The following is an 8,130-nucleotide window of genomic DNA, read 5'->3' as shown; positions in this document are numbered from 1 at the left end:
CATCACCACCATCACCTCCACCACCATCACCACCATCACTTCCACCACCATCACCACCACCAACATCACCACCATCACCACCACCACCATGACCATCACCTCCACTACCATCACCTCCACCACCATCACCACCATCACTTCCACCACCATCACCACCACCAACATCACCATCACCACCACCACTATCACCAACATCACCACCACCAACATCACCACCATCACCTCCACCACCATCACCACCATCACTGCCTCCACCATCACCATCACCACCACCATCATCACCATCACCACCACCACCATTATCACCACCACCACGATCACTACCATCATCACCACCATCTCGACACCACCAGGAGCACTGGCATCATGTCACTGAGCTCAGCGTGACCACAACCCATGCACTTGTGGCCCAGCAGTAAGGTCCTGACCACTGTCTCTCTGGGATCTGGGCCCACCCTCCTGCCATAAACCCTTGCCCCTTCCCCTCCCTGCACACAGCCACCTTTGGCATAGTCCACCAATGAAGAGCCTGTCACTGGTTTCTGAGTCTGCCTGCTTGACCTCAACTTTGGTTTCCCCTGCCTCTGAGACCTCTGGCTTGCCCAAGAATGAATGCCTTACATTGGCTCCCTAGAAATGGCTTCTGAGACAGAGGCTGGTGTGCAGGTTGAGGTGGGCACTCCAGACAATGCCTGTAAGAGGGTGAGAGAAGAGGACTGGGCAGAGGGAGAAGCTAACCCTGGCATCTTCCACGGAGGATTCAGCTCATCCCAGGGGGAGCTTTGGCACTGGGGAAGCCCTACAGAGTTGTCCCAAACTAAAACAAGGTCACTGAACCTGGACCAGTCACTGGATGAGGTCTGCCCCAGGGAGAGGGTGAGCCAACTCCCTTTGAGAGAACACAGGGCCTGCCAAGGGCACAGCAGTGAGCAATCAGCTGCCACCAGTCCCTGCAGTGGGCAGCGGGGGGCACAACACAGCATCCAAGACAGTTTGCTTGGTGCTGCTGCTGCTTGCCTGCCATTGAAGGAGAAGCTGCGGTCTTTATTCAGGACCCAAGGCTTCTTTATGTCCTGCTGTACAGAAACGATGGCATCCAGGGAGGAAAACACAGGTGGCCAGACCACAAGGAGCAGCACCTGACCTCAGCTGTCAAGCCATAAAGACCCAGGCCCTGGGGAAGCTGAGAATCTGCCCATGTTCTCCTCACCCCCACCTTTTCCTTTGGATGACACATCTGACCACTTCTACCTTTCAGTTCCTGGAAAAAGCCACGCTCCTCCAGCCTCAGGGCCCCCACCGTGCTTCTCCTTCTGCCCGGAACACTCTTCCCTCACCTCTACCCCACCCTGAAGGGCACTTCTTCAGGCAGCCTTCACTGATGCTTCCTATGAGTCTAGGTCTCTGCTGTGTGTTCCTCAAACATGCTCCACTTACCCTTCAGTCAACTGTTGTTTGTTAAGTGACTGAGTGACCCTAACAGCTTTTTCTATACAATTGTAAGGATCACCATTTCAAAAACAAATGAAGCTGGAGCTCCCGTTTTATTTTGGGCCAACAAAAGAGAGAGTCAACCCATGTGGATGGGACAGGCCAGACATCAGACAAGACTTGGGATGCCAAAAGAGGCCAGTGGGACTGGAAGTCCCTAAGGTGGAGGAGCTGAGGCTTCCGCCCCAGGGAAGTCCATTTTCCTTGCTTGTCTCTTCTCCCACAAGTGCAGCCCAGCCACCTCAGGCTGCCATGATGGAGAGGGGTCCTGGAAGGAGGTGCTTTCAGGTTCTCCTCCCCCTGCCAGCCTTGGGGAGGAGAAGGGACTGCAGACGGCCGGGTCCCCAGCCCATGTCAGCACTGCCGAGTGCCTCTGTGGTCCCAGGGCTCTCTTCCTGGTCAGAGGGAAGAGAAGACGTGTGATGCACACCCTCACCATCGTCACCACCCCAATCAGGAAGGGCCTGTCCTCTGTTTCTCTCCACATAATGGATGCCTTCAGAAATGCCAACATTATTATCATTTCTAAGTGACATCCTCTGACTGTGCGGTCACCCCTTGGAGCCTAATCTGAACTGACAGCTTTTCTGGAAAGAATGCCCAAGTCATCCATCTACAATTTTGCATGAAATATGTTTCATTAAGATACCAGCTGGGCAGGCAGGGAGTCAACCGTCTCCCTGTTGCAGGCGGATGGAGAGCAAGCTGGGCAGCAGGTGCCCGGGCCATGCTCCCAGTGCAACCCCGCTCACCGTGTGACCTTGGACAAGCCGTGCAGACCTGCTCTGCCCCTGTTTCCTCAGCTGTACAAAGCGTGTGAAGCCAGGACTCGGGGCACAGGGAGGGTCAAGTCATCCGGGGAAGGCCTGCTTGACGCTGGACATCTATCCTGCACCAGACCAGACCTGGACGAGGCTGTGGACGCCAGCAGGGGTAGCGATGCTTCCCAGGAGCACAAGGACACCAGCCGCACCCCAGGACAACCACCGCCACTGCTGATCACCCGCTTTGTGGAGTTTGTTTTGTGACAAGAGCTGCACTAAGCTCTTTAAATACATTATCCCTTTGCACTCGTAGCCCTAAGTGATGGGGTCTGTCATTGTCCCCATTTTCCACATGAGGAGCCTGAGGCACAGTCTAGGTAACAAGGCCAAGGTTAGAGCTGAGAATTACAGGAGCCCAGTCACACCCAGGCCACCTGGGGCCAGCTGTCTGCCCTGACAATCGACGGCTTCCCAGGATGAGCCCTTCAAATACAGGAGAACAAGAGCGGGGTAGAGGCACTGCCCAAGGAAGTCACGGCAGACTGCCCCGCGGAGGTGACATCCATGGTGGGAGGCAGGGAGGCTTCACACAAAGTGAAAAGAACGAGCAAGGGTGCAAACCAGCCTCCTCCTCCTCCTGCCATCATCATCACCATCACCATCGTCGCCCCATGACTACCATCACTACCATGGCCAGCGCCACCTCCTTGCGCTGCCAAATGAGCAGGCTGGTTACAGGGTGTGGGTTTAACATCTTTCTTTTTTTTTTTTAAGATTTATTTATTTATTTATTCATGAGAGATAGAGAAAGAGAGAGAGAGGCAGAGGCAGAGGGAGAAGCAGGCTCCCCGCGGAGCAGGGAGCCCGATGCGGGACTCGATCCCAGGACCCTGGGATCATGACCTGAGCTGAAGGCAGACGCTTAACCGACTGAGCCACCCAGGTGTCCCGAGTTTAACATCTTTCAATGCAAATTCATTCTTCCTTCACTGAAAGTGCCTAAAAATCCACCATTAAGTAAAATGTGGATCATAAATCAGCATTATAAAATATCCGATAAAATTCTTCTTTAAAAACCCAGGACAGGTTTCATCTTTCCCAAGCCTCTCTTGGAAATGGACATTCGGAGGGTAGAGTTGGCCTCTTCCAACATCGCATGGGGATCAGGGGGCTCCTGCACCCCAGGAACGCAGCCGTGGCTGAGAGCAAGAGGCACACCTGTCAGGGCAGGAGACGGGCAGACACTTCTGATTTTATTCCTCTTACAGGGATCAATGATCACCTCGCTTCTCTCCATATCGCCTTCACATGGTTCTGACTGATCACCCTGGAGAGGGTCTCCAAAGGCCCCTCAAAACCCATCGCTCGCTGTTTGTGCAACTTCAGGCCAGTGGTGGTATCTTCCTGGGCGCCCCCTTCCCATCCGTTACTCCTCCAGCGGTGAAGGAGCCTGTGTGGAGCTCGGTGTTCTCTCCCAGGCCCAGGGCTGCGGCAGGAACCCAGGCGGACGAGCAGTCCTCCCCGTGGAGCACCAGCACCGAAGGGCTGGGAGGAAATGCATGCGTCTCCAGAGGCCCCGCTCAGAAGCTGCCCGGGGTCCCTACCACCACACTGTAGAGCCCCTGCCACGTCCCAAGAGTAAGCCGGGCCCCTGCGGGTGGGGCCACGCAGCCCATCCTCGGGGGCATGGCAAGTCCTCGGTGGCGGACACGGGTGCAGGGGTTCAGCACAGACGGGGCAGACCGTGATGGCACTGTGGGCTCCAGGCGAGCCCGACAAAAACGTGAGAAGACTGTACCTGGGCCTGGGCTGCCCCTTGGGGGTTGTCACAATCACACAACGTGTGGGCTCATCCCTTGTCCGCGCGGCCACTTGGGAAGCTGAGATCCCAAGGATGACATGAGCTGGTCCCAGATGTGCCGAGGGGAGCACCGCAGTCCCAGGCCTGTGTGCGGCGGGGCCCGGGGGTGGCGCCTGGGGTTCAAGGAGGGAGACACTTGGTCTAGCTCGGCAGAGTCATCGGGATCTTAACTGGCGACAGGAAGGGCTGACTCCTGAGCCTTCAGAAACCCCCTTCCCAACAAGTCAGGCTCCGGGGTGATCCCTCCAGCAATGTCCCATGAGCCTGGCCCCACAGAGCTTCCCGCCAAGCTGATGGAGGCCGGAGCGGGAGGTGCCACTCTGGAAGGCATCTGAACAAACACGCAGTCGCTTGACCTCTTCAAAATGAAATTGAGTTTTATATGTCAGCGTTTGGCCAGGAAGGAAAAATAAATGCCACTGAAGGCCGAGTTGTCATGCCCACGTCACCATCACTTCCTGGAGACTTGGCGCTGCGGTTCACGGCGTGAAATAGGAGGGAGCCCGTGAGGAGAGCAGACAGCATCTCACAGTGGCATCGAGACAGAATGGATGGGCACACTTGCCAAGAAGTGGGACGGTCTGGACAAGACAACCGTTGTTTCCCTTGGCAGAGAAAGGACCCTTCTCTGCACAACTAGGCACCACCCTCCTGTCTAACCACCTGTGGCTCCTTTGCAGCAAGTCTCTTGGAAGGGATGGGGTCCAGGGTCCTGGCCACCACCACCTCTCCCCACAGGGTCCTGCCCTTGGCCACATAGGCATTCACCTGGGTCCTCACCCCTCAGCCCCCCAGAGACAGCCGCCCCGCCTGTGCTAAGGATGACAAAGAAGGAATCCTGTGGGCAGACAGACAGTGTTTGAGCCTTGGAGATTTTGGCTTTGAAGCCCTGTGTAGGAATCCGAGTCTGGCAGCTGGGCCCCAGCCGTCTTTCTGCCTGGAGTAAGCTGAAGGCCGTGGTCACAGCTCCAGTCGTGCCTGGAGACACTGCGGGCCCCTCCCGGAGCCCTGCCTGAGCTCGGCCCTCAGCGTCCCTTCACTCTGTGGCGGGCAGCCAGCCCACCCTCCTGACCTTCCTCCACGTCCACTGGCAGGGCTGCTTGTGCAGACGTCCATCGGCACCCACCCGGAGGGCGGCTGAGCCTCTCACCAGCCCCCAGCACACAGCTGGCCCTGTCTCCCATCTGCTCCCACGGAGCCAGAAGCAGCTCTGTGAAATGTAATTCCAACTCTGTCCCTTCTTGTCTGGGCTGAATCCTCCACGTGGCCTGTGACACCCCACAAAACACACCTTCCGACGGCCCTACCAGCATTCTTCCAGCTCCCAGAAGGATCCATGCCCGACGCATCCCGGCAGCGCAGCCCACAGGGCCCTCACCCTGCCCCAGACACTGGACAGTGCCCGCGAGCCCGCCCGCCTCGTCCAGCAGCCTCCCAGCACCTGCCTCCTTATCCTCAGTCAGTACCTGGAGAGCAGCGGCCACAGACCCCAGGGGCCCGCCGACGCCAGGGGCCCGGTACGCAGGCCTGGATGCAGGCGGGACTAGCTTTAAGCAGTCGGAGCCGGCGAAGATGCCAGGCTGTTCCTGAGCCCGTGCTACAGAAGGGAGAGGCAGGGGCCTCGGCAGCAGACGCCCCTGCTGGCTTTGAGGAAGAGAGTGGCCACGTTGGCGAGGCCCACGTGGCAAGGGACGGAATCCTGCCACTAGCCGGGCGAGCTCGGAAGCGGGTCCTTTCCCAGCCTAGCCTTCAATGAGAACACAGCCTGGCTGAGCTGTTCCGGGCTCCAGACCGCAGACTGTGTCACTTCAAGCCCCCGAGTCTGTGGTCAGATGTTGGCAGCGAGAGATGACAAACGCCTGCCGCGGGCTGAGCCCTGATCACATCTGGAACCGGGCAACGCGAAGGCAGTTTCCGCTCCCGCCTCTCGGCCTCGCGGGAAGCAGACAGGCAAGCAGACCGCGATGACTCGTGTGACCTCAGGAGGACGGGCACTCGTGGGACCCTGCCCGGGGGGTCAGAGTTGGTGTCCCAGCGGAGGCGAGGAGGGGAGATTTACCAGTGTCTGCCCCCGGCTGGCAGAGAGCTTGCCCCCGGGCACAGGGAGTCAGGGGGACTTTCCCGTCCTGCCGCAGCTGCAGAGAATCCGTGGGAGCCGAGACGCCCGTGAGGAATGAGCACGTCGGGCCACCGCAGGCACGTGTGTCAGGGGGCTGGGCGGGCTGGGGCTCGGCCTCAGGGTGGGGATCGCGCACACCCTCCCCAGCCGCCAAGGCTCTGGGCTCACAAGCGTGGGGATTCGGCGAAGGGGCCACCGTTCTTTGTGAGTTGAGCGCATTCACTTTCCTCTCCGGACCTCATGGCACCAGAACTGGACGGGCCGGGGAGGACCAGCCCCACACCTGCCCGGTGTCCCCAGCGACCGTCACCAGGGCTGAGGCTCGTCCCCAGGCCTCTGCCCCTCCCCCCACCCTCCCTTTGGGTGTAAGTGGAAAAAGAGGAACAAATGGAAAAGCACTTTTTAAAGTACTCTATTTCTGGGCACCATGGTAAGAAAAGACTTAATTTTGTAATTTTGTACAGCAGTTTTTGGTTTATAGGATAGTTGTGTAAAGCACAAAATCCTGGAAGGTATTTAACTGATGGAAAACAGCACGAGTTTCACCGAGACTGCACCCTCCACCCAAAGCCCTGCGTGACCCAAGGGGCTACAAATGGGACGGTGTCCGCTGCTAGTCTGCTTCCGGGACAGCTGGACCCCAGGCCCCTGTCCACCTCCGAGAAGCCGGGTGACGCCCCTCTTGGGCACCCCACGGGAAGATGGCGGTTTGCTTTCTGCAGAGGGTGAAAGAGACCCAGCGGAGAACCAGGGCTTCAGCAGGAGTTAGCACGCAGCCTCCCGGATCTGAGCCCGGGCGTGCACTGGGGGGGTCCCCCCGGGAACGCGGTGGCCTCAGGGTCCCCCCGGGAGATGGCCCAACTGGCTCAGGCTCCGAGGGCGCTCTCCCCACACAGCACCCACCCTGGGGTCCCCCAACACCGATGGGAGCATCTGCTGGGGGAAGCAGAGCCCAGCACCCGCAGATAAGAACAGCTCGGAAGAAACGGACCGTGCAGGTGGATGAAGGTCTCCCGGAACGAGGATTAGTGTCCTCAGAGGCTCGGATGAGACGCAGGCAGGAAGCTATGAATGGCACCAGTGGGGAGAAAAGGAGCTCGGGGAGACGGAAAGCACGCCTGCGGCGACAGAACTAAAGTCGGGCCAGCCGAGCGCGGAGGTGCCTTCGCCAGCGGAAAACATTCACAGGAAAGAAAGGGCCCATCCGGGAGGACTGCAGTCTCGGTGACAGGGGTTCCAGAGAAAGCTGAGAGCCGAGGGGAGGAACTACCCCAGAAATAACTCCTAAATTGTCCCCCACGGAGGGACACTGTGTGGGCCCAACTGTGTCCCTAGATGCACACGCTCAGTCCTCACCCCAGGGCCTCAGAGGGTGACCGTGCTTGGAGATGGGTCTTTGCGGAGGTGATTAGGACAAAGGAGGTCACTGGGGGCCCCGATCCACCGGTGTCCTTACGAGGGGAGAGCAGGACGCAGACACGCACCGGGGGATGGCCACGTGAGGGGACGGTCATCCACACACCAGCAGAGGGGCCTCAGGGTCCCGGACTCTCAGCCACCGCTGGAGCTGGGAGAAATAAATCCTACAGTTAGGCGCCCGGTCTATGTCCTTCCTTGCGGCCGCAGCTGACTGACGCGGGTTTCCGGATTCCCTGGGCCCGCGGGGAACTCGGCACCAGGGACGAAAGTCGGCCCACAGCAAGGCACGCGGTCCTGTCTCAGAACTCAGAGAGAAGGAGAAAATCCACCCCGCTCCCAGAGAGGGCAAGAAACAAAGGGTGAACAAACACACTTCGTACAAAAGACCAGGAATCAGCATGTCACCGGCCGTGTCCACAGCAGGCCTGGGCCAGGAGACAACCATGCGACACTGCACCCTCGGGGGAGCCCGGTTC

At 58.8% G+C, this 8,130-nt stretch overlaps 1 long non-coding RNA gene across 1 annotated transcript; it reads right to left on the bottom strand.

Moving 5' to 3' along the window:
* Nucleotides 1–3,087: 3,087 nt before the first annotated feature.
* On the bottom strand, nt 3,088–6,557 carry LOC145720031 (uncharacterized). Its single transcript, XR_014142752.1, has 3 exons — nt 5,583–6,557; nt 4,054–4,697; nt 3,088–3,473 (listed from the first exon to the last, which is right to left on the bottom strand). It is a non-coding gene; the product is annotated as an uncharacterized LOC145720031 (long non-coding RNA).
* Between the last annotated feature and the right edge of the window lie 1,573 nt (nt 6,558–8,130).

Source organism: Leptonychotes weddellii, unplaced genomic scaffold (genome assembly GCF_054177405.1).
Source record: "Leptonychotes weddellii isolate Sample4059 unplaced genomic scaffold, ASM5417740v2 HiC_scaffold_9369, whole genome shotgun sequence".
NCBI lineage: Eukaryota > Metazoa > Chordata > Mammalia > Carnivora > Phocidae > Leptonychotes > Leptonychotes weddellii.
This window is presented reverse-complemented; position numbering and strand designations above follow the sequence as displayed.